The sequence below is a fragment of the Rhea americana genome, unplaced genomic scaffold (genome assembly GCF_003343005.1).
Source record: "Rhea americana isolate MKP2758 unplaced genomic scaffold, rheAme1 scaffold_84, whole genome shotgun sequence".
NCBI lineage: Eukaryota > Metazoa > Chordata > Aves > Rheiformes > Rheidae > Rhea > Rhea americana.
Genome location: NW_028187023.1, coordinates 2,211,834 through 2,238,883, shown reverse-complemented (window position 1 = coordinate 2,238,883; position 27,050 = coordinate 2,211,834). Strand labels below are relative to the sequence as shown.

At 43.8% G+C, this 27,050-nt stretch overlaps 1 protein-coding gene and 1 long non-coding RNA gene across 4 annotated transcripts in view; one reads left to right on the top strand and one right to left on the bottom strand.

Moving 5' to 3' along the window:
• The window catches only part of RAD51B (RAD51 paralog B), a 396,827-nt gene that overhangs the window by 59,966 nt on the left and 309,811 nt on the right, over window positions 1-27,050 (bottom strand). The window lies entirely within an intron of this gene.
• Window positions 24,479-27,050, top strand: part of LOC146585221 (uncharacterized) — a 5,634-nt gene continuing 3,062 nt past the window's right edge. The window contains exon 1 of one of the 2 annotated variants that reach the window (XR_014898054.1): window positions 24,479-25,046. This is a non-coding gene — a long non-coding RNA (uncharacterized LOC146585221). Of the gene's footprint in view, window positions 25,047-25,668; window positions 26,103-27,050 lie in introns of those variants that run through there. The other variant, XR_014898055.1, reaches the window with a different exon arrangement.

The window sequence follows — 27,050 nt, the reverse complement described above, 5'->3', positions numbered from 1 at the left end:
TATGCTATTACATTGAGAACTTTTCTCCTGTAAATTTGAGCCTCTTTTCCTTCCCCAGCTGATCTCACTTATCTCATCATGGTTTCTGGCCAGTAGTGGGGAAACAAGAGTTTAATTTAGCTATGTTGTCTGGATCTGGAACCAAACTTTCTTAGAACATAGGTATGTTTGGTTTTGTGTGTGTTTTGATTTAACTCATCATGGTGATAAACAAATCCTATACAAAATCTGACTACACATCTGCCTATCCCCCAAATTAAGAGGTCTGGATCTGTTGTTTCATCTTTAGCAGAAAGAGAAACAGAAAAGGAACAAATACAACCAGAGGAAAACAAAAAAATGGAAATTTACAGAACATCTTCCGGGGGCAGTTGATAAATCTCACAAGAAACTGCAGTTTTGAAATATCATCTCTTAACTTCAGATGCAACAAGTTCTGGTTATAAAGTGTTGATTTCTAGGATGAGAAGCTGGGAAACAAACTTCATTCCCAAAATAGCCAAGAACACTGGGATTTCTCTTCATCATTTTTATCATCCAGAGAAAGAGAACTTCTCCGTTTTCCTCAGGSCTGAAGTTACCCTTTACCTCTGCAGAGGCAGCCCGAAGAAGCAAGCTGGCTGTTGCCTCTGGACTCAGAGGCTGCACAGGCTGAAAGAGGAAAATGCCTAGCACTAACTTTTCCTCCAAACGTGCACAGGCGTTGCTCATTTTGGGCATGAATGGCTTGGGATTTGAAGATATTTGCTGGCATGTTTTTAATCACCATGCTTTTTAATTACTTCTCTGCATGATGGATGAGTTTTTTGTTGAAATGAGGTCACAGTGTTTTACCTTTTCCTTCCCTGCTGAGACTATTTGCTGTGTCAATTTATGCAGCTTAGAAAAATACATGCACATCCTCTGAGCTGGGGCCTAGATTCATAAAGCATTACCGATTTTGGCTCCATCCACTTGGCAGTTACTGAGTTTCAAAAGCCGAAGGATGCTGCTATGGGAGACTGAGTGCCCTCTGCTGCGCCCAGGAGGAATCACTCCAGACATGCTCTCCTGGGCCTCAGGGGACAYCGGGTAGAGTCACTCCTCAAAACTAAGGGGAAAATGAAGTGCCTCACCGTGACCCRCATCTCAGCTCTCTCAAAGGCATTAAGCCATTCCACAATAGATCATAACAGGGACCCTGGGCTCTTCTCTCCTGTGCAGCTTCACGGTCACAAAACCACTCTGGCCCTCAGCCTCAGGAAGTGCCACGATATAAGCATGCTATCCTTGTAATTTCTGTCATTCCAGCCACCCTCTTTGGAGTAGCTCTAGATGTGTGCTCAAAGGTGGACTGAACAACCTCCTCCTCCTCCTCTCGTTCTCCTCACCATCCTCTGCACAAATAACTCTGCTCTTTCAACAGCAGTTCAAGCAAAAAGAAGAATTTCAAGAGAGGGAGGACACTGCTGATATGCACACAGGCCAAAAAGTATCTGCCAAGCTATAGAGCCTTGAGCCAGCTGGCCTGGGCAGGGTGGAGAGGGAAGGAATGCTGTGTCAGTGCTCTGCCCAAATTGATCTGAGAGAAAAAAGTCTTCAACATGACAACACAGGGCACCATCTCCCGTTTCCACATAAACAATGTTTTTGACCAGCTTTGATCAGGGCACTGGCTGGAATGTGCAAGGTTCAGTGTATGCTTAGACTTTAGTTATTCAGTTTCTTAAGCTAGTCCTGAGAGAAAATAAAAATAAGACACATTCATTTGCCACYATACATTGCTCTCCATTGAGTCTCAACTTGACAACCATTTAAAGGGCTTCCCCAAATATGGGCTGCTCTCTTGTGCCTGAYCTTGGCTGTAAACCCTAGTGTCACCTCAGTTGTTCTGAGCCTAGATTCTTGCCCTCTGAGCAAGAGGACTGGTTAGAGGTGCCTCTAACACCACTGAGTGAGGGGTTTTGATTACATCCCAGAGACCCCACAGCTGATCATGCCCCTCAGAGCCAAGAGAAGAGATGGGAAATGAGCAGGACCACTGCAGTAACAACACTTCTTCAGGGGTTTGTCCAGACTCTAAACCTCTTTAACTCCAAAATAACAAGGTGAAGACATCTGATAAATAAGTAAGACTTTGGAACCACCRGTAAATTAACTTGCTTCCTTGCAAACCATTAATGAGAGACTCAGTCCCCTTGGAGGGCTCTCCCTGAAGTCTCTGATCATACCCCAACAYGAAGACCATTCCATAGCTGGGAGCACTCTGCATCCATGCCCCTATCCCTTCCTTTTCAAGAATGATAGCCTGGGGAGGTCAGGAGCTCCAACCACATCAAATGAAGCTGTGGCAGATAGTCCTAAATTCTTAATGATTTTAAATACTAAGTGCACTCTGGAATCAATTCAGCCTGCAGCACACAGGCAGTGCATCAACAAGGTCCCAAAGGGTTGCAGGAAAAGTCCTGCTAAGGACTATGAAGCAGTGATTCTGTTTGCACAGACATATTAGTCTGCCCCATTGACAAACAATCCTGACAGTCATGGATCCATGCGTTCGTGAGCGCATCCACCCTCTTCTTGCCTGTTTAGACACTTCCCATCTCTGTGAGAGACATAACTGTCCCAACTAAAAACTCCATTTTATTCACATCTAAGAAGGTGGTCTTGCAACCTGGAAGAAGACAGACACCCTTCTGTTACACAACAAGAGCATCATACCTCCACATCTGCAATCTGGCTTGAGTAAAGACTCTTAATTCTGTCACTGGAAACATTGCAATTCATTCATATATGCACAGCTTGATATTTATCTTTAACCGCCTCCCTTTAAAACTAACCTTACTGACAGCCTACTTCTGTAAGCTTCCATTTTGCTATCCATTTAGTTTTATCTCCTGTGACTGTGATGGCTCCCACCTCTGACTTCTCTGGCTACAGACCTCTAGTACAAATGGGCTCCAGATAACAATACTGACTGTGGCAGGCAGCCAGGGTCTGGACACTCTGCTAAATATTTGTTGTTTTCATGCAGTTTTGAATTTTGTTTCAAGAGGAATTGATGCTGATTTTTGCTCCTGTTTCAGCATTTGGCAGAAGCTCGTAATTCTGCTTTTGTAGGAAACAGGAAGAAAGTTTTAACTCCAACTGCTTAGGACATACACGCACAAACACACCCAGAGTGTGCATGCTACTCCTCCTGTTTATTTCCTTCACATCTCTCTTTTTTTTTTTTTTTTCTGTTCTCTTTCTCTTTTCTTTTCTGGGAATGCATCTCCTTCACTTCTGCTCATCTCTCTCCCACAGCCATAGGCATGCACTGATTTGTTATTGTTAGGTTGCCTGTGATTACAGGTCTGGATACACTAGTTTATTGCAGGGTTGTCCCTGGCTTGATAGGCTGTTTGCTGCTTTGTTATCACAGAGCTAAGCCTGGTTTGCTTATTCTTCCATCTCTCCCTCTCTCACACACACAAACCACCACAACCTACTTATTTTAAATTGGCAAGCACAAAATTTGACTTAGATTTTGCAAACAATTTGGAAGGAGATGGGGGAAAAGGGGTTATGGGCCCTGGAAATGGCAGCCTCTCTGTCCTCCCTGACTTCTCTGAGTGTTTGACATTTTTTCTACAGTATTGGAGGAAAAAGCTTCAAGTGCTGTAAAAGCTGCATGTCCGTTTTGCTTTGCTTGGCTGCAGAAGCCCAGGCACAGCATATTCACCTGGGAAGCTGTTAACTGGAGCTGGGGAAAACCACTGGTCCCTTTTGGCTGTACCGATATTGGCAATTGCTGTTACAAGTCAGATTTGGCCCCCTATGGCCATAGGCAACAGACACAWAGAATTGAAAACCTCTCAACATTATTATTGATGTATTTGCACTTACCAAATATAACAGCGAAAAAAATGTGTTTAGTGCCCCTTCCAAAAAGAGGGGGATTTCAAAAGCAAACCCACACCTATCCTCATAGCAGACAGAATTTCTAGTCTATTTTGAAAGTCCTATGTATCCCCTGACTGCAATCCTCCTCCTCCTCCTTCCCCTCCCCCTAAAAACTTAAGGCAAACTTCTGGGCATAGCTTAAAAGCCACAAAACTTCCTCCATGTGTGTACTCTCCAGCTCTACTGCAGATATTTGGAGTTACATAAAACCGGGCAGTTAGTGATTCTGGCAGCTGAAAAACTACAAAGTTCAGGGGCTGAGGTGGGTGTGGGCCAAGCTGGAGTTTTCCAGAGTGCCTTACCAGATGGGCTGAAGGAAAAATGCTTCTCTCTCAAGGCTCGGAAAGGCGGAGTTAGAAGGTTTCTGAACCTGAAATAAATTTCAGGGAATGTTCTCCATTCCCTATTCCCTCTGAAGACTGTTTGGCAAAGCTGGTTACCAATGATGGTTTGGACCTTAAAAAGCAATGAATAGGCCTTTCTACGCGTGGCAATGCAATRCTTTTACAGTGTCACCATGAGGACACCATGGTGACTGACATGCTCCAGTCACCTGCCATTAGCCAGCAGCAGTGCAAGCTTCTCCCTTAGGAGCCAGCATCACGTTTCCATTTSCACCTGGAAGGCTGATGCCGAAAGAGGAGATCAAAGCGCACCACGCGATAAATTGCCCCAGCTACCAAACGTGCTCCAAGTCAGCACATTCGTAACAGAAGATGGTTTTGTGTTAGCACGTTTGTTTACCGGTGCGATGCTAAACCTAACTATTACATTTAAAATTAAATCAGCAAACAGCTAACTCCTAAGATGTGAACTTAAAAACATTGAGGTAGGAAAGGCCGTCCTTCTTCTTACCTACTCTGAGTGCTCAGCAGTGTGTCAGTTAGCACACGTCCTAACACACTGGGATTCTTCAGTGTGAGTAGTCCCAGCTGGGTTTGAGAACAACCAGACTAGTCAGGCTTAATTTTCCAGCTGTGGACAGTGCTTTAAAACGTACTTACAAATGTGACTGTCTTTGACCACTCCGAGGAGAAAATAGCGTGTAACTATGTCCTGGTTAATAAATACCGGAATTCTGTGTCCAGTTTTAAGCTTTACAGTACAAGAGAGATATTGACAAACTGGAGCAAAGTCCAGCGGAAGGCCCCGAAAATAGTTAAGGGCTGGAGCACATGACATATGAAGAGAGGCAGAAGAGAAGGCTGAGGTACAAGACTTCAGATAAGACGATAGGATGAGATGAGAATTTATCTTTTTTTAATGAAAATGTTGATAAATAAGCCAATTTTAAAGATTTTTACATCAGATAATTTGTCTGCTAGGATCTGGAATAACTCATTTCACGTAACCACAAACTAGCCATCTGATTTTTGATTACCATCACTAGCTGAAGCGGAAACTGGCCCAATAAACTGAAAAGGAGAAACCATATCTGTCACAGTACCAAATCCTAAAGCAACTGATGCATTTAGTATTAAGGATAGAAGTTTGTTTTAAAGACTGAATTTTCTGCACAGTGTCATCACTCCTCCATGAAATAGGCATGGGAAGGTCTGGTCTCTTTACCTGTTTATTTTCAAYGCACAAAAGACTTAAACACCTTTAACTCAGTATGGAATCAGTCATTTAACTAAATAAAGCAACTACTTCTGTGCTATGTGGTCAATTATTCAAAAGCTTACCACTCGAGATTATGGTTCTAGGGCAGTCTAAATTAAACTATTGCCTTAYGTGATCCTGCCCTGGCCAAGCATTCCCATTCCTCCCTTACACCCAACACATTGCTCATTAGACCATTCACCAAGCTGCTTCACTGAACTAAGTCAACAGAAAACTCACTTAACAAAAAGTAGATAACGCATCCTTTTGCACAGGCTGGGATCACAACAATAACTAGAGATTTTTATAAGGGGGTAATATTTTAGCATGTAACTCCCCCTTCCCATTTTATTTTAGCTACAAACTTCCTCTTTTTCCTTTTCTTTTTCYTTTTCTTTTTCTTTTTCTTTTTCTTTTTCTTTTTCTTTTCTTTTTCTTTTTCTTTTTCTTTTTTGTAGAGGAAGGAGAAAGTTTTGGAAAATTCAGTAAAGTGCTCATTTTCACATATAAAACATAATTTGAACATGTTTTTTTTCCATTACTTTCAGGTTAATTTCCTTAGGAAAAAGTTGAAGAGAAAATTAATGACATTTAGTGAATGCTTGCTGGAAAATGTTTGCTTTATAATGAAAATACAGGCATGCCTTAACAATATTCAGAATGGGAAGGAGAAAGCATTTTGGACACTTTTTACATTTTACAGATTATTATGTAATTTGATTGTTATTTAGATCTCATTAAGTTTCATAAAAGATCAGACGTGCCAAATAAAAATTACAACACGCCCTGTTTTTTCTACAGCACGGCTTGTGGCATATAGGGTTGTGACCACTGTAAGACCCTCAGTCTGGCAAGCAGCTATGGCGCCTGGAAGCAGCAAGATTTGGTTGGACCAAAGCACACTCTCTCTGTGCTGGAGACCTCTTGTAGACTCCACTGATCCGCACAATCCATTTTTTTTTCCCTCTGTCTGGGATCTGGTAATTACCTCCTGCAACCTACTGCTCTTCCAAGCAGTGTTTTCTCTGGGATCTGTGTTGGCCCGGCTAATGCTTTTAGCTGTAAGGAGATGAAAAGAAGGTAAGGGAAAATGAAGAAAAAGACCCTGCAGATGAAAGTCTGAGGCAGTGTTTTTCTTTCCAAAGTGCTGCTACATTCCCATAAGCTTGTGGTTTCCTGCATTCTGCKAGAGGGCTTTTTTTTTAAATCCTTCTGGTGATATCTGAAGAGGGAAAATGTCCAGCACTAACAGGAGGCCTTTTGTTCTCTTCGTTTCTAAGTGGACTTTAACCCAGTTACTACAGACTGAGTCACTGTAGAAACAAATAAAATAAAAGCGCTCTGTTTTGTCCCTCTGGACAGGTCAGGGACATGTTAAGTTCTGTTCTCCCCCTCTTGCTTTCTGGAAGCACTACTAGACCTGGCATTACATTGCAATAATAAGGAACGTAGTTTACGGCTGTTCYTTTTTATATGTTCTGGCAACCCCCCCAGAGTCAATATTTCAATAGAGCAAGCATTTCATTAACAAAATAAATGCACCAGGGATGTATCATTGGGTAATGAGATGAAATTAAACCAAAGAAAGGCTTGATATTAGGGACCAGTAAGATCTAGGTGAGTATGACACATAAATAGGTGCATGTCTGGGCTATTTTAGTACCTTCTCAGGTCTCAGATCTCTTAGTGACTCACAGCAAACTTCTGCTTGTCTCTGAACATGACTGTAAGTTTCCTTGCTATCAGGCTGAATTTTAAGCAGAGTCTGAGCRTTGAATTATGGCCATTCCTTGCAGTTCTGTTTGGTGTGACAAGTTATATCCTGTCACTATGCTCCCATTTTAGGATAAATCATTATCTATTTAGAACCCAAACATTTAAATTAAAATAGATCTTAAAAAATAAGCATGCTATATATGGCCCTGTCTTTCCCTAGGGCTTACTGATCTCTGGAGGCTCTGGAAGGCTTGTGCCTGATAGCACTCAGAATTGCTCCTCCCCCTTCCCCCTCTCCCACCATCCTCCCTTTCTGAAAAGTCTTTTTAACTCTTCAGTGTTCCCTTATCTCTGAACTCTCAGCGCTGGAAAAACAGCTGCCTGCTGTAGCTGAGGAGTGCAGAAGTAAACTATAGGCATGCCTTTGCCACTCTTTTGTACCCTCTTCAAGGGTTCGTACCTAGTAACTAGGTTGCTTATCTAAAGCCATTGTATTGTATTCCTGTCCTATTCCTGCTTATTTTCCCTTACTTTTGAGTCAATAAGAGCTTCACATGTGGCTGGTTTTGTTCTGGGTGTGGGAGAGCTGAGAACTTGGAGCCAGGACTATACCAATCCCAGAGCTGGTGTGCAGAGGCAGGACTGAGCTCAGCACGCTGCTGGGCCTTCTGCAGCTCCCCCTTCCCTCTCCCCTTGCCCAGCAAACCTGTCATCCTACAGCCATGGCACTCTGTGCTTGGCACAAGTGGCATATGTTCTGGCACCTACTTTGTGTTATGCCAAAAGACTTGTCCTAGCTGCTGAGGATTGCTGGGGAATAGAAGTACTTTGGTCATGCCTCCTTCTCCTGGTTCAAATTCTTGTGCTGATTGTGGGATTGCTCTACTCTGAGGCAGCCCAAAAATTTGCCGGTCAACCCCTTTCCCCTGCCAGAGTAGGGTAAGGACTTGCACAACAAATGAAAAGTGAATATGAACTATTAGTGCTCTTCATACTGTTAACATTGTGCACTCTGTCTGAAGGAGCCTGTCTACACAAGCTACAGTATGAAAAATCAAGTCTGCTGACAAACAAAGGTGGCTGAAATGCTCCATGATCCTGGGCTACTCTGTATCATTACTCTTACCTAATTACCATTACTCTCTTTTCCTTTGGTATACTCTGTAACAGTCACAAGGGACCAAAAATACAGTCCAGGTTTACCATAGTATGGGCACGTAGCTGGCCGTATTTTTCTTTCCTTCCTGTGGTAGCAGGAAGGAACACACAGTATCTTCCCCTACCTTGCTTCTTGCTGCTGTAGGATTATGYTTCCACTGGGATGATCCTCACATCACTTGGGCCATTAGAAAAGATGCAAAAGAAATTCCATCCTATCTAGAGATCTGGATGGATTTCAGAACCTGTCAGAGCAAGTAAGGCAGCAAAATATTCTGAAGTTCAGATGGCAGATTCTTTCGGACAGTTTTCAAGCAAATTTATGTTCATTTCTTGGCTGCATCCAACTTAAAACAGAGATTAGAACACTGAACATGGGGAGAAATTTGTGACCAGTAAAAGCAAAACATCTGTGCTTTTGCTGGAGACAACTGAACTCCAGATGTCAACATCACAGAATTCTGGAAGTGCCAATCTCTTTGTGGGTTGCCCTGAGAAAGGTCATATCATTGAACTCTTGGTGACTGAATGGCTTGTACTGGAAAATCCTCTCGCAGATGTGCAGTGCATGCTGAAGAAAGAGAGTTCTTTAAATGAGTTTGATATAATTTGTTCTATTATCAGATTAGGCAGAGGGGAAAGCAAGATCACAAAGAGACGTCCTACTTCTTCAAAACACACTGGTCTCGCAGGTCTTGCATGAGTTCTGGTGCTCATTCCTCTTGATATCTGTGAACATGTTCCCTAATACAGGATGCTGCCTCAAGCTGCAGGTAAAGTAATCAAATATCTTTACATCGGTGTGGTGGGTTTACAGGAATGGTATTTGTTAATTTAGATATAGTTTATAGATCAGCAATCAGTGATGATATTGACTTAATGTTCCTCTGGGGGACATTTTGCTAGCGACAGAAGTACTAACCTCAGTTCACACTAAAGCCTGCCTTGTGCCAGCAAGCCACATAGGCAGAAGGAAAATATTTYAAGCTGTTTTCAGCACAGAGTTCTTTTTCAGTTTTGGGCCGTAACAACAGGACTCTTTGGTTCCAGCATCATTTCTTTTGCCCTTTAATTTTTGAGTCTCTGACACTGATACAATGCTGACCATCAATTTTAGAAGCATGATAATCCTCTTCTCACATGTCCTCTACTTCCCTCCTCTGTCTCACACGTAGAGCCTGCAGGCTGTGTTTGCGCATGTGACACAGCGAAGGGAAGTATGATCTGAAGGTTATAAGGAGGCTACGTGCATCTCGTTTGGGAGGCAACAGTATCGCACAAATGAATGCAGTGTACGTTGGTATGACACGGAGGCACATGACTGTGTGTACCACTGGATAGCTCTATGAAGATGTCAGTGGAACTTAATTTATTTTGTAGAAAGCTATTCTCCCTGCCAGAAGTGCACTTTTTTTTTTGTCACAACTCTGCTACTACATTGGAACATTAAAAAATTCYGAGTGAAATCTGTTTTTTGACACCATATATACTATGAAGGCCTAAGAATTTTGTACACACTATCTGATATGGGGCCAAAATGTGCAGCAGTGAGAYGCAGGGCACATTATACACTACGCTGATTAGAAAATGGGTTTAAGCAATACACTACATAACTTGCATCCATTTGCCATTCAATAAGGGATGCACAAAAGACTCTGTCACTTAATTCAGTAGGGTGTTCTGTGGGTCTGCCTGGGAACAGACTTATTTACAGACAGGCAGATCATGGCTTTAGAGCCACAATGAATGCAGCAGGCTTAAATATGAGTGTGTATATGAATTGTTCCATTTTATACCTTGTTAGTTGCTCCTTCTGGTACACTCCAACTTCCAGCGGCCTCTTGCTCAGATATYAACCTAATCTGCACACCCACTGCACTTCCCTGCTTCATTGCCAACAGCTGTTTTCTGCCTATTTGCACCTAACGCACAACTTAAGATACCTTTTTATTTTTATAATTAGTGAAGTAAGTTCATGACGAACTGTACCAGCTGCTTACACCAGGCTGCACTGCCTAAATTTAGTACGTGGTATGACCAGATAGGAAGTTTTAAAAGATTTTGCACCAGCAAACAAATCATAAATAATCTCGAAAACAATTTGAGCAGAGGAATGAATTTCTGCTAGGCCATTTGACAGTGGATTCATTGACTTCCAGCTGATCGGGGCAGACTTTCAGCTCCTTGTTGGTTTTATTCTCACGTGATCCGAAGAGATTTGGCTAGTGCATTTTCAACTGATTGGTTGTTTTCTCAGTCTCTACAAAGGGGTCGGGACAAGGGGAGTTATCTTTCTTGCTAATGTTAGCTAGACAAAGGCAGCTTAACTGTAAAGCCCCCTAAAAGAGAATAAGCCTATTGTGCGCCCAGTGTGTTTCCCACATTTCAAAGGCCACTAAGTAGCACCAGCATCTTTGCCTCTGGGTTACTGAGAAGACAGACTCTTAGGCCTACTAAATGATGGCTTTCCCTAATGATTTGAAACAAAAAAGGCACACACACACAAAGCCAGAGATGTGCGCGTTTAAGGCTTCTCCTGCCACAAGGTCAAACACATGAAAAGACACAACGGCAAGTCTGGCCCTGAGATACCCGGGTAGACCCATCTCCCCCACCCCAGCCCTCACCCCCTTTTCCACTGCCCGAGCCCCTGATTCCGGCTCAATTGAGCGCGGCTCTGACGGCATCTCCGCTGCCTCTCCTTCCACTCGGCTTCACTGCTGAGAAAGAAGCTCCTTCGGCGGGGAGGCGGGCGCCGCTGCCTGAATAGGCTCCGGGCATTCATTATCCGGCGCCTAATTACACGGCCGGCGTACTGCAGTGTTGTGGGAACACTGCGCCGCATTGATCAGCCAGGGGATGTGCCCCCATGAAAGGGTCCCCTTGTGTCTGCTCCCGGCGGCGGAAAATGGGCAGGAGGCTGGGGAGGGGGAAAGCAGGGCATTTACCACGTCCCAGCGGAGGGCAGGCCCAGCGGGGGCACCCAGGCCCAGCCCTCCGCCCCGGGTTCCCAGGCCGGCCCTCGGGGCGCCCCCGCAGCAAAGGCGCTTTCTGCCTCGGGGCGAGGAGAGCTTCGGAGCCGCCAGCCCTCGCACGGGCAGCACSGGATTCACAGAAAGCAGCTGTCCCTCGAAACACCCCCTTTCTGCTGGGTTAATTTTTTAATAATAACTGTGACTGGCTTCATGGGTCGAGGGCACCCAAGCTAGCACCCAGAAGGAAAAGCTTCATTTCTCAGCGCCTGCTGGCGAGAGCTCCCGTTCACCCGTGTAGCATAATTTTTAAATGGACTCTCGAAATCTGAGAAGAGATCTCATTTCCTCCTATCTTTGTCCCATTTGCAGGGCTTTTAGAAGGCTTTGTGCGGCTTTGCATAGATGCGCCTGTGTGTGTTGGGGCTGGGGGAGGGAGGGTCAAGGCATCTACACTGTGGCTATTTGGCACCCTGCAAAATACTGGGTCTGACTGGAATACCAAACGAGAGTCCTCGGCTGAGCTGTTTATTGCTATGAGATGCAACAGAAGTGCTCTGGGGAGAACATGGAAACCTAATAGAAAAATAAAGATATTACAAATGCAGTTCTTCCATTAGACTCTGCCATTCACTTTTGATTCATCCAGTTCAGCACAGCCCTCTAAAATCCTCCGAGGACTGGCACCAGTTCATGCTCAAGGCTCTTCTCCTGTTTCACATCCTGCAGGCCTTCTGTTCGCCACAGCTTTTCTACACTTCAACTGTGCATCAGGTTAACTTGAATTGCTTTGAATATAAGTGACTTGCCTTCAAATGCCACTGTTTCTGCAATGCATCTGGTTATTAAGGCAGGCTCTTGGAAGCAGGTAAGTTATCTGCCACAAAGTAGGTGTGAATGCCAGTTCCTCCTGCCGTGACTGTTGTCAAGTCCTCCCACCGGTATCCCACGCTATTTTGCTGACAATTGGGCTAGCCTGTTTTCCTGGGTGCCACCTGTTGTGCCGGAGTCACCCTGACCCCGGCCACCTTTCTGTTCAAATACTGTTGCTGAGCCAGGTGGTGTCTTTGGATTTTAGCACACAAGGAGCATCACTTGGGTGGTACTGRACAGTCCTATGCTAAGAAACCTGACTTCATTGCCCTCTGGCAAGAGGAGTGCATACAACAGGGCCCATCAATGTATTTTGGGGGATCTGCACTCTAGATTACAACTGGCAACAAAACTGAAAAAGGGCAGATTTTTAGTTAATTTTCTCATACATAACATAAACCAAGGCTCTGGAGCAGAAGGGAGCATTTTATATAGCTCAGTTCAAGATATCATCTCTCCCTCTTGGGCTTTTAATCCCTACAAAGATGCTCTGGTTTGCCTCTGCTTCCTGATCTGTGGGAATAAGGAGAAAGGACATCCACTGTGATATGTAGGATGTTCAAATTTAGCATGGGGACTGCATGATGAAGCAGCTCTCTGGGCACTGTCCACCGCACAATCCCTGGTTTGTTTTCCCTCTTGTTCCAGCGCTAGAGATCCATCCWAGCAAAGGGCATCTCAGCTCCACTACTGGATTTGCCAGTTGCCTTTTGAGCAGAATCCTCTCTCTGTCTTTTGGGCAATGCACACCTTCCAAATAGGTAACTCCAAGAGGTGTATACACACTTGCTAGCTTCTCTCTGCTCCTCAGTCTTTGGCTACACTTAGCCCCTTGGTGCTTTATTAACCTTTCCCTCAAGCTGCCATGACGAGATGCTCTACCCATGTCCTTCCCACAGAGGCCCAGGAAGTATTCTGCCATGKTCAGGCTCACTAGAGGCTGGGAAAAGCCTATGGGAAAAGAATTCCAAATTGAGGCAAAGCATTGCTTTATCCCTGGTGGCATTAAGGTTACTATCTGTAACCTGAATCTGTAACCTGTAATCATAGAATCGGTAAGGTTGCAAGGGACCTCTGGAGATCATCTAGTCCAACCCSCCTGCTCARGCAGGGTCACCTAGAGCATGTYAGACAGGGTTGCAGCAACAAGGACCCCCCTTGCTGAAGCCYGGGCTTGAACCAAGGACCTCTAGATCTTCAGTCTAACTCTCTCCTAGCTGAGCTACTTTGTATACTATGTATATATACATTTTTTTGGTCTCACTTTTCTCTAGAAAGAATGGGACACTTTGAACTGTGGTCACTGCAATAGATCCAGTTTAAACTACAGGAAAAAAAGGAACTCCAGTCTCTATTTTACCAGCCAGATAAAGAGACAGGAGCACAAAGAAAAGGTCCTACAGCATGGCACAGGTGAGAAGACATCACAGAGATGTTTCAGATTTCATAATTACTGCTAATGAGGTTAAGCAGAGGTCAACTAATCCTGAGGGAGAACATGGTGGCTCCACGATCAAGGTCACCCCTGAAATATGGGCATGTTATGCAGCCCTCTGTCCCTGATGCTTCTCCCCTTCTAGGACATCCACTTCCCTCCAGCAGGACTCACAAATAATTCCTTTCCTCACCGGGCCACTCTAGCAACTGGCAACGGGGATTCRTACACCTGCATAGGAAGCCGTTTATCTCTTGGCAACCTGCACCCCAAAGCAAAGCCCTGATACTACTAGCTCCCAACTGCAGAGCAGAAACTTGCACGCACACTGCACTTTGTTTTGGAAAGTGGTTTTCAACTTGTGTTTTGGCAGCACTGCCAGTTATTCCAGGTCTGGAGCTCCATTTTGGCCCACGAGCCAGGGCTACTAGCAGGATCAAAAGCAGATCTGCCAAATGAAGAGCTTTAGGGGGACATTAGAGTAAAAACCTGTTTGGTTTCCATCTCCTGCTCTTTCTCATGTGTCCCTCTCACTCCCACACTAATGGCGGCAATGCAAGACACCCCTGCAGCAACCTTTGTGTATTAAGCGCTGTGCAAATCACAATGTTTGTTCCAGTATTTTGAGACGGCACTTTGAAATGGGTCAAGTGCACAGCAACCAGAAAGGTGACAGCACAAAACAATAGGGATCATGGGAATTTCTTGTTTGGCACAGAATTCCATTGTTTCTGAAGAGGAAAATCAACACTGCAAACATTCCCTCCTCCCAGGGGAGGGAAGGGGAACCGGGCAGCTTGGCTGCTCCACCCAAATCTCTCCAGCCCTGAAATGGAAGTATTTCCCTCCAAAGGTTTATGGGAAAGTCCTGCAGAGGCACATCTGCAAAGCTCGTAGCAACTGCCAAACACAGATAAGTTCTGTTTCACCATCTTATCCCGACCCTATGTGGCAGCTTTCTTTTAACATCTCACACTATTTCTTTCTCACCTGAAAACATCACCTCTGGCTTTTCTTTTCCTTGCAGTGGTGTCTGCTTTCTAAAGTACTGTTAACTGAGAACCTCGTTTTTCCCCCAGCTCTATACCTCTGTTTACTTTCTTCTGCGTATTTTATTATTAAAAAAAAAAGCTCCTACTGCACGAAAACTCCTACTAGTGAGAGGTGAGAGGTGCATACCTCTCACTAGTGCCAAAGGTGAGAGGAATTTTAGCAATTCAATAGATAGATAAGATAGGAGAGGTCATTCAATTCAGTATTTGGCTGTACCATGTTTCTGAAATGCAGTTTAGCTAAAATAATGTTACAGGTTATATATAATGTTTCATTACTTTTTCAATGGCTATGTGCTCATTCCAGGTGCAATTATATTTTCTAACACTTTACTGTAAATCACCCTTAAAAAAGAAGCTTTCATCTTAACAGTTCGGCAGTGATTTTTAAGTTAGCAATTTCCCTTCCTCCACATCCACACACTAACACCAATGGCACTCACAAGGAAATCCCAACAGGCAGACTGTTATTCAGTCCATTTCTGCATTTCTAAGCCTCATCGACCTTTCTTTTGTCAGATAAAAGCTTCCCATCTCTTTAAGCCCTTCATTCTTGCAATAGTCCCACAGAAAAGTTGACATCCTTGGCAAGCAGAGTGAAAAGCAGCTTGTCCACCCTTCCCAATAGACCAGGCTGGGGTTGTTTTAGCCTGTTTAAATCTCTCCCCTATTTATATGCTAATGCTCTGGTATCAGCAGAAAGTATAAACAGTGTTGTTTACAGCTCCCTATAGTCTGTGAGCACCAAGCTGCTAGGAGAATACTGTGTACTGGGCAAAGAGATATATTTATTGACAATGAACACAGCCACTTCTAAGAATATGAGAAAGAAAAGTGAACTGTAAAAATGCAGTGTCTGCCAACAATATAACCATACTAAACAGGACTGGCAAAAAGCCATTAGCCAGGGGGTCAGCCACAGGCCCTGGGGAGCTGAGAGATTTCGTATTTAACAGGGAGAGATCTGGGGAGACCTTCAGCATAGAGACCTCTGAAAAGAGAGAGCATCAAGTTCTTTGCAAAGGCAGCTTACATGTTCCATTTGCTGTTATTGCAGATTTTTGTTAGTGGATAATGGCTCATAGCTTGGCATCTTCTCCTGGATCCTAAAGTGAATTAACCTCTCCTCAGAAAAACAGCACGGTCTAAAGCAGCAAGCACAGGAATTCTTGAGTTTTGCTCTTGGCTCTTTATTTTGCTGTGTGACTCCTTTTACCAGTAGAATAATGGGTCTTAAAAATAACAATAACAGCAAAACCAGGAGGCAGTGAGGATGTACATTAAAGATGTTTGCGCAGTGTCAAGCTCTCTGAAGACACTAGGGTGCCGAGCTGCCCTCTCCTCTGCAGCAGTGGGCAAAATCTGCTAGCTGTTACCGCACTCCCTGCTCAGAACAGGGGGACACCTGTTCACATCAGYAATGCCTTAAATCCCAGTAAATATAAACTTAAAAGCTTTAAAAAAAAAACAGTCTGCTAGAGCATCTATTGCATCTACTTCTCTAATGAATACAACTACTAAGGAAAGATGCTATCCTTATGCTACTAAGGAAAGACTATCCTTATAGTATGGGTTTCCACTGAAAGACAGAAAAAGGCTATGATGATTAAAGTTTAACTCATATTCTTCTACTGTCTGTATGTTCCAGCTCTCTCCAGATAAGATCACCTAGTCTACTTCCAGGAGGCAAAAAACAGGGGTCTTCAATAGGCATTGAACCCACTCGCCAATCCAGTTCATTCAGAGCAGCTCGGCCATACCGAATGCGTGCACTGACAATACCACGCTCTGCTTCGCCGCGGAGGGAGGCGCGGGCGGCCGGACGCCAGCGCAGCTTGCCCTGCGCGGGATGCCAGCCACGTGACGCCCATCAGCACCCCCGGCGCGCTCAGCCTCACGTAAGGCGCTAAGAAGGGACCGGCTCTTTTTCCAGCCCTCACAGTGGCCCCGCAAAAGCAGCGCAGAGGCACCTGGGGMGAAAATGCGAACGTGCTTGGCTGTTAGCAGAGACCTATACATATGCACAGACAAAAAGAAGACATCTACTCAGCAACTTCAAATCAGCGCTAAATTCACRAAAGGGTACAAGGCCTGAAAGACCACTTGCACCGGCTGCGTTCGTTGTCAGAGCAGAGCCGCACCGTCAGCAGCAGAGTCGGAGGCTGTGAGCGATGAGAGTGTCGTATTGGCAAGGATGCGCTGTGCTCCCTCCACGCGCTCAGGTGCTAAGTGCATCACAAGGATTTACAGCAGCCTTTTGCTGCAGTAACTAGATATAGGCCTGCATGAAAAACCCACATTTGGCTGTGGCACATCGGCTACGACTAGCCCRTCTCCTTCCAGTAGTGAGTTCCCAAAACAGCTTATTCCTGCTACTACAGTTATGTCTGAAACTAGGTAATAGTTCTGGTGGTGCCAYGCCAACTTTTCCAAAGCAGAAAGTTTTTCTCTCTCCTGAGTTAAAGTACTTTATTTCATGTTGTCTTATACATGTTTCTTACATCATCCTTTTTTTAAAAAAATAATTCAGCCAATTTACAGCTTTAAAGTTTTTCTGTACAAGGGTTAAATCTACTCAGAATACACCAGTTGCCTTGTACACACTACATATTTTCTGGGATTACAAGCATTTATCAATAGTGCAAATAACCAGTTCAGTGCATTTATGCCACTCAGGATAGTCTAAAACCGGTTCATTTCTAAAAAYTGTCAGTTAAATCACTAAGTCAAGTGGGGATGATGTTTGTTGAAACTGTTTTGAGTTCTAACAGCAGTTTCTAAATCTTCTTCCATTAYTTATTATTAACTACTGTTTGTTAAGCCCCAGTAGTGTCCTCAGTGCTCGGTAAAAAAAGAAATAAAGGCAGCCCCTGTGCCAYGAGATTCACCTTTAAGCCCAAGGCATATCAAGGAAGATCACAGCACGAACAGCGAGAGACGCTTCGAATCTAAAGCAGCAGCCAGGATTCTCRTGTCTGCATTTTGGGCATTTGTGTTTGTAAAAACACGAAAAAGCAAATATGCATTTCTAAGGGAAGATGGGGTCGGAGGGTGCACTGGTCAAGCAGAAAGCCGATGCGCCTAGAACTAGGAGAGAAAACTGTAGATGCACTTCTCGGAATACAGACAGAAATATTAATAAAGAAAAGGCTAGAACATAGTCTTACATAATTCATTGCTGCTGGGACAGAGAGAGACGGAAGAATGGAAAAAACAGTCCATAAAGATGCCAGTAGTTTCTAAGCAGAAACATCTGTTGAAGTCTTAAAAACGGTCAGGCCTGCAGCAAACTCAGCCACAGGAAAGCCTGTAGTCGATCACTCGTACCCTCCTCAGCCCCGCGAGCTCTCACCCCTGGGATGGAGGCAGAGCCTGGAAGATAACTGACACAATGAATCAAACCCAGCTTCTTTCCCAAAGGGGGAAGGGGAGGGAACGGAGAGCCGGGATGAGCGTCCAGGGAGACAAATGATCACTTGAAATGGAGGTATTCAGGAACGGTTACAAAAGAGTACGGGAACATGCAGAGGGAGACCTAGCGGCTTATCTGGTCTGTCCCCAAAGGCCACTGTGTTGGAATTTCCATTGCTGTCCAGTCTAATTTTAAATGTCTCGAGCAAAAGGATTTGCTCCCCTCAAAAGGCTATTGCAAAATCTCACAAATCATCTTTGCCGTTTACATGACTGCCTCTTCCTTTGTGATAGTTCACTTAATTTTCTTTGTTTTCTCTTGATATTCTACACTGCCCCTAGACATACCAGCTCCAAACAGTAATTTCTTCTCCCTGAAAGCATTTTTTTCTCCTCTGCTGTCTTTGCTCATGAAAGGAGTGATCTTAAAAAAAAAAAAAAAAAAAAGGAAAAAAAAAAAGAAATGGAAGTTGTATTTTGTATATCTCTGCAGAATCTGCATCTGCATGCAGGATGGGAGCACGGTTCTGTTAGCTCTTACAAGGATCAATGAAATGGGGGCCTCAGCTGCTATATCAAAAGAGAAATACAAATTGGCAAATATTCTTATAAAGAAGAGTTTGGAACCTTCCCTTCCTAATCTCAGATCATTCCAGATGCCAATTTTGGCTAATTGCTTACTAGGTCATCTTAAAGCTTCTTCTTTCTAAGTATATAAAACTTTATCTACCAGGGAATCCAAGCATCAATCAATGACAATTACAATTTTAACTACTAATCCTTGGGTGGAGATTCCATTTTTGTTTCAAATTTGAAATTCCAGCAGCTTGCATTATCCATGGGAGTGGGCAGCAACCTAGCAGTGAATTTCTGAGTTTACAAAGGATTTTACTTTAGAGTTAGCGGTGACTGAAATACCATGAGAACTATATTTTACTTCTCAAAAGGGGTCATACTTGAGTGCTTGGGATTTCAAAAGTATTTATTCTGTACTTTTGAAAATCTAAGCAAAATCCTTCCCCTCCCTTAAACTAATCACTAACATTTTCCTTGCAATAGTTTTTCTATATAAAGTGAGACTGAAGGGTCAACATATGGCTTAGATTGGAAGTCTTGCTGTGATATTAYCCATGAAGTCCACAATGAGCACCTCCATAACAAAAACAGAAGTGAGCAGAGCGGGAGCAAGCAGAGCAGTGGTTAAAGTGATCAGATGTTCAAAAACAAATGTAGTTTTCAGTATTCATCAGTTTTCAGATTTGGACCTGTTCTAGGTCTGCATTCCAAAATGTCACTTAGTGATTCATTTCCTGACCCAAACGCCCAGAATCCTCAGTGTGAACATTAAAGGAAGCTTGCTGCTTGAGCGGCTCTCTTCCAGCCTGCCTAGGTCCCCACTCCTCCCCACCTTTTGCGTTTTTCATCAGTTTAGCAGCTTTGAAAATGAACTGTGGCACTCTCTCAAGCCTTGAGAATTCATTTATCAATCTTTGTAAGATCTTCTCCACCTTGACACTTGCCTTCTGGTTATCTCTAGAAACTCTGTCGGGGAGGGTTTCTCAATAGTGAACTTGTGTTGCTGTTTGTGACATCTGCTACACATAATGTTGACTGTGGTACAAATAACATTACAAGAAGTAGCAGCACTAAACCCAGCTTCTTCATGTCATGCAGCTCAAAATGACAGACCAAAAGGCCTTATCAGCAACTTGGTTTTCCTTTTAAGTGTGGAGCAAAGTTTTCACACTCCATGTGAATGACTTCAAAGAATAAGAAACACAAAAAGGCTTAGGAAGTTTCTTGTTTCCCCACTATTCCTCCTGCAGATTTCTAACCAGACTCAACCAGTTGCCTACATCCAATCTGGGCTCATGAAGCCCCGATTCCCTGCAGGTCTTCTGGCAGTGCACAAGAAGGGAATGGTCTCCAACAAAGCAGGAGTAAAGGGAACTTTTAACTTAGTGTTAAGCCTCTTAAAAAATGAGCTGAGGTTCTTCTGAGATTTAATAAAATCTGCCAGCCTGTGAAATACTGCCCACTGGATCAAAGATACAATGCACCCTTTCTCAGTTTGTGTTGAGCTCTCCGTGGATCTCCAAAGGGCAGTAGGGCTACAGTGACTTGTTAGGTCAGTCATTAGATACAAGGAACCCTAAAATTCACAAGAGACCAACAGTCAGGGTGAGACTGTCCCTTCAGGACCATGACGTCTGACCCTTTTAATTCCTCTTCACTCCCCTCTCCCCTCAGTTCACTAAGAGGAACACTCACTGTYGCTGATGTATCAAATCTTGCTGCAACTAGTAAAAAGGGCAGCTCCATGCTGGCATTGATCCTGCCTTCATCTCACTGCATTCATTGTCTACGAGAACACAGGCAGGATTAGAAGGGGGTTTAGAGTGCAACCAGGCAGTAAGATTAATAACTGCTCTTAGGTTCATTCATGATCAATTGAGTGTATGTGAATCTGCAGAAGACTTTCTTTAAACAGTCAATAGGGATGGTAGTGGCAGTGGTAGAGCAGGAAATCCAGCAAAGCCAATTTCAGTTACACAGCATTTCTTGTAGGGAAAAATTAARTATCTTGCTATTTCTTGACCTGCAAATGTGGCTCTCCTTCCACAAATCTTAAAGTATTTATCCCCCAAATCCATTACATGCCCTACCTTACTACCCATAAAGCCCACTGTCTTCAGTAGGACCCCAGTCAAGCTTTTCAAAAAGGAAAGTTTGCCATCTAGAATTCTGCAAGTTAAACGCTTGACATGCATCACCTACCTTTTAAATAAATTGAACACCTTGAACACCTATAGGATATTGCCCGTATCACTAGATTTATAGCAACTTTATCTTCTGCAAATAAATGGAGATACTTCATACATTTTATCTAGACATGAAGTTACCATATTAAATCACCATAACGTGTCACTGCACTATCACATAACGACATAATGACAATTTTGTCCCGAAGTTCCAATGAGATGAAATGATAAGAGTAATTTTTATCTTATAGATGACAGCTACTGGCACTAGCCATATCCAAGCTCTAAATCAGTAACAGAGCTGCTAGGCTCTCTCCCAAAATACCACACCATCCTCTTTCCTTTGCTAAAGAAGGTATAGTTCATCCAAAGACTGTATAATGTAGCTAAGGCATTATTAAAAGTATCCAATTAGTATGTGTGAATTACTAAGCACACATTCACAAATATAAATATCTAATGTCATTTTCTGCTTAATCTGTGTTTGCTAGGTTTAAAAGTGACAGATAAATCATATGATCTAGTTTCTTTTTCCTGAAGGGGTTAGCACTTCCTTTGTAAACTCTTGTGTATGTGAATACAAAATACAGCAGAAGGTCCCAGAGGTGGTTATAAAATGGGCTTCCTATTGCTTAAAATTCAGAAGTTGCTAGTGTAAAAATGAAAAACCCAGTTGCATGTGAATGAAAACTTTTGCCATGTTGTAAATTCATCATCTAAACCCAACAGCATCACAAAACAAAGTATTTTCTAGCACCAGTCACTTGCAAAGTACATACACACAGTACAAGGAGAGACCTAGGTGCACACGCCTAGAGAGGGCTTTCTGGACACCACTCTGGTAGGAGTAAAAAGGAGTAAAACCATGTGGGAAAGGCACAAGCTTGTTTTTGATTTAAGAATACACATTAGACAACGTTCATTTCCAGAGATGGCCCTATTTTGCACTTGTATATCACTTCTTATTCTAGATAATACCAAAGTAAACAACAAGCTACCGGTGAAATGTAGCTGGCAACAGCAGTTGCCCTCCCCTAACAATACTACATTACAGCTTAGGAAAAAAAAAAAAAGAAAAATAGGTTTCCCTATACGGCAGTGAGCAATGCCTCAGAGGCATTTCAGTGCAACCCTTGTAATGCCGAGAGCCAAGCATCAAAAATGTGGAGCCCTCCAGGCTTGTCTGACAAAGGACAGGAGGGACACAAGGAAGGGAGGGCACCATGCCAAGAAGCACATGTCAGTACGGCCAGGCAGCAAGGGCTTCCTCTCAGCAGAGACCAATATCCAAGCAAGGCCTAGGAGTCAGCTCAGGTCTTGCAGCATTAGCGCTGGCTGGAAGCGCTGATGGACTGCGTGGTTGGCTTGCATGTACTACACTCCCTAACATGCCCCCTAGGAGCAAAATTCTTACTAAATAACGGAGCGTTACCTGAATAGTCATCCCACAGTCTGCACACAGCAGCTGGCGGTATTCCCAAGCATTTAGAASTTGGCCACCTCATTTAATTGAAACAGCAGGAGAATTTATGGAAGCAAAATTTAATTCCCCAAACTGATAATTGAAAGATTAACTTTTTKGGGGGAATGCCTGGAGAATTTTAATGACCACACATGATCAAGACCTTGGTTTAATATCTCCCATGTTTATCCATGCAGTATCAACTAAAACAATGCTGAGGGGAGAAAAAGGAAAAAAAATTAGAATATATAGGTCTGTGCCATCCAAAATGTTGTGCAAACAAGAGGTCACTGTAGTAGGCTCCACAGATTTTGTCTGCCTGAGCAATTTCTTACTGATTAGCAATCTATACTGGCATCAGAAAGAAAGAGTCCAGGAAAAACAGAGCTGCTACAGCATATTTTAAAGCAAAACAAAACAAAAAATCCCACAAAACCCCCAGATGGTCTTGTTTTCATTAAGCCAAGTGCCAGTGGCTTCTGCAGACCTCAACCAAGACTGTTAATGTTCCAACTTTGACTACCTTTATGGGACCACCGTATGAGACTCTGGTCCTCACCCTTTACAGTAATTTTAAATTCTGCTTCCAATTCCTGCTAACTTCTTACCTCCCCCATAGCATTCATAAAAAATGCACACAGGCATTAAAGAGAGAATTCAGCATTTCACATGTAACTTGTTACACCGGGGCAAGGGATGGATGAACCGAGCACCGGGGTGTGAAGCCACGCATTGCTTTTGTAGGTTGCCTTTTCGAACCCAGAGGTCCAGGGTAACAGAGTAACTTCAAAGGGCTGCTTTTGAATGGCAGGGCTACATGACATGATCAGTTTATTTTGATGCAGACCTCGTCAAATGCTGCTGTAACACAAACCTCTTCAGCAGTTTTAGTCAAGAATGGACCATGAAAATATCCTTTTTTGCTGGTATGAAACTACTTTGCTTTAAGATTGAGACACACTAGCAGGGCAACGAGGGGAATACAGAGTAAGCAGCATACATCAATCTTCAAGGCTGTCAGACCAATGCTAAATTACCTTAAAAAAGCAATTGAAAGAGACAGATGGTAAGATATCTAAGAATGCTGATACTTCTGAGAAGGGGAGTGAGACATGGGTCATTTGTAAAAATAGCCGAAACCCCGTCTGTAACTTCAGCAACGTTCAATTTTGTATCTAAAAGGGTCCTCAGAGGCCGCAGCTTTCATGTGCGCACCCCGGCTTTCACCGGGAGCATGGGAAAATAAGCTCATTGTGTCGGAAGGCCTTGAAAGGGAAAGGAGGCTTGCGGGAGGACCGGGGCAGGGGAACAGCTCCAGCCCAGCTTGAAAACCCACGGAGCTAAASAGCAAACAAACCGTCTACCCCCAACACCCCGAGGCTTGCGCACATGCAAGCCCTTCAACATGACTGAAGTCCGAAATCTGAGACCAAGCTGGCTCGAGCAGCCACTGCTCACTTCTCTTCTTCTTGGTGTGTGTTTTTTTTTTAATTTGTTGTTTTGTTTTCAATTACCTCCTCCTTTGTAAGGGGAAAAAAAAAATCAACAGTCTGCGTGTGTGTGTGTGTGTGTGTGCACGTGTGTCACAGGCAGCTCAGGAAGAGAGAGCTGTCAAAAGCCCAGCCCAGTGTCTGGCTTTCTTGTTCCTAGTGAGGATTTTATAAATATTTGGGAGGTTGCGTGGGGCGGCCAGGGAGGGGGTGGTGGGCCTGCGGGAGGGAGGCAAGATAACTTTCGGGCCCACACAGCACAGAAGTTTTCAAAGCCTGCTTTTCATTAGCAGTGCCTAGCAACCAGCTCATCTGCTGCAAATCTCATCACGCCCCAGCAAAGCATCCACGGCATGCTAATCTTTTCATTTAATAGAAAAGCTGCTGTAATCTTTCTTCCTTTTCCTTTCTCAAAGAGCAGACGATAATAATAATAACGATAAAAAAAGAATCTAGTCCTGTTCGTCCTGCTGCCCTGCCCCCCCGCCAGGGCTTTCGCCGTTCCAGCGCCGCCGCCGCGTTCCCAGGGATGACCCATATGTGTGTGTTCTGGCTGATAAGTACCAGCTGCAAAGGGGAGCTTGGGTCGTTTTTTGCTTTTTGTGTCGTGCATGCTGGAAAGGGAGGTTGCAGAGGGGGAGTATCTTCTGGCTCTGTGCTGAGAAAGGAAGGAGGAAGGCACGGATACAGCACTCGGAGTCTGAAGGGCTTAAACTAAACCTCTGGCTTCAGATACTGTAACTGAGACTCCCCAGCAGACAGGAGGGAACTGGTTTTTTCTGGTGTGTGCGCATGCATGCRTACGCATGTTTCTGTGTGCATGCACGAGTCCAAACTCTGACTATATCCACAGGACAAGAATGAGTCTTGCTCTGTGGCTGATAAATTCCATGTCCAGCCAGCTGCAAAACAAGCTAGGCTCTGGAATCTCCCTGGGCTTTGCCTGTCCTTTCACTCTGAAAATATCACGCCTTAGGGTAGGGGAAGTGGTTTGGACAAAATAAGATTTGACCTGAGCATCTGCCCAGAACTCAAACGAAACGTCTGCGTCCCAGAATTTCTGACTTTTGATAAAGCTCAGATAATTTCTCTTGCCGCCTGCCCACCTTCAAGCACGTCTGCACTTCAAAGTTCCATGCCGAAGCATTAATCTGTCATGAAACAAGCCATGCATGCAGCTTCTGAGCAGGTAAGAAGTAGGAACCTGAAATCCTGCAGAAAGACCCGTTTTTAGGAGATTTTCAGCCACATTCTTAGATCAAACTTTCCAATAAACAAGGTATGTACCACAATGTCATTTGCTCTTTCCCCRGTCTCTTTCTCCTTTTCCCTGTTTCCATTATTTCTTCCACCTTTTACGTACTTCTAAGTGCACCTGATGTTCTCTTCTTCCCCACTCCAAAAAGAAAAAAGAAAAAAAACCTTGAAGTGCAATTACTGGGACAATTTCACATTCCGCTTAACACCCTATCCCATTTCCTGCTCCTTGAACCTGTGAACCCCGAACAGAATGCACCTCCTCAATGCTACCCACGCACGATGACTGAGAGTAGAATCCTTTACAAAGATGTTTCTTTTTCCCTACTCCAGYGTAACGCTGGAAGCATTCCTATTAGTGAGGTGCTATAAAGACGACTGCAAGATTATAATGCCCTAAAGCAAAGATTAAGTCACTTTAGACAATAACATTGTTATCATACCCAAAGAAATGACAGTGGGGTCATTGACACATCAGATAGAGATACCATGAAATTCCTACGAAATACAGACTAAAACTAGAGCACTACGATGCCTAGGAACCAGTAAATGCTATGTAAAGTTGGAAAGGATACTGAAATTGTGGAAGATGTTTCAGTCTCCAACTACGTTACATTCTTAGGCAACAGCAGGGCGGACAACCTCGTTCCATCCCTGCTCTGTGAGAGTCCTGACGTACAGCGCCAATAACAGGACCTTTGAGAGCCCAGCTGAAAGGATGGCTGTAGGACTGGGGAAAAGGACTCTGAGGAAGTTCAACCGATCTCAGCTACATCCTCTGGCAACCACTTCAAAAGGCTTCATGGAGCAGAGTGCCCACAAGCAGAAGAAATGAGACCCTTCATGCACCATTTACTGTGCTTCACAGGGAAAAATTGCCAGGTTTTGGAAAACACCTCCACATCCTCTCTCTTCTCTTCTAAACAACTTCAGTGCTACCAGCTTCAGCACTCTTCATGCTGCAAACATTTTCAGAGTCATCAATCAGGTGAAAGCCCTTTTCCCTATGCACACATTGGGCTTGAAACCATTATGGGCTGGCTCTGCTCCTATAGCCAGCTGGAGACAGAGGTGCTTCAAAYACATTCTACAGGAAAGGAAATACAAACCTAACCTTGGGTGGGTTTTAATTAAGAAAAAAATTCTCAAGCCTCATTGGTCCTCAGGAAGACACAGAGTTGGCTTATTTTTAAAGCGACAGTGTGGAAATAAAATTAATATTTTAAAAAATTGCCTTCCCTCCCTCAAAGCTCTAACAAAAGGACTGTTCACTGTAAAAATAAGACCTTCTGGTCACTGGAAGGGAGGTATTTTAGTCTCTAAAGGAGAGTGAATTCAGTTATGAATCACCTCCTCTTGCTAGGAACTTGCACCTATCTTTTTACAGTCCTGCATTTTTCTGAAATCAATTCTGGGCCCTTCCAAGGACAGTCAGTTCTGCTTGGGTTGGATAAGAACTAGCAGATAGCAAAGCAACTGCACCAGATGGCAGAGAGCAGTGAGTGAGGAACTGAATACCACTTACCCAAATGGTAGATCATTTGCTGAGGACTATCCTCACTACAGAGGTAGAAAGGGATATATCCTTGTAGGTAGAAAATAAACTAGAATGGAGACAAGGTTTCATGGGTTGGGTGCAAACTGAGCTTACTGTAATTTTTCTTCAGCGTCTCAGTGACTAGGGAATGAAATATGTGAAAGTCGCTGTTTAGCCCTTGGTGAACTTATATGCAGGTCTCAAACACACCGGCCTGCCTGGCATTCTTGCAAGCAGGCTGAGCTGAGAGGCCAAAGCTGCGTGGACATCCTTCAGGCCCTTGGAGGATGGGAAAGGACTTAAATCTCATTAAAAAAATACCTTTTCTTTTTTTTTTTTTTTTTTTTTTTTTTTTTAAAGAAATAAGGAAATGTAACTGCAGGCTCCTCCTCTTACACT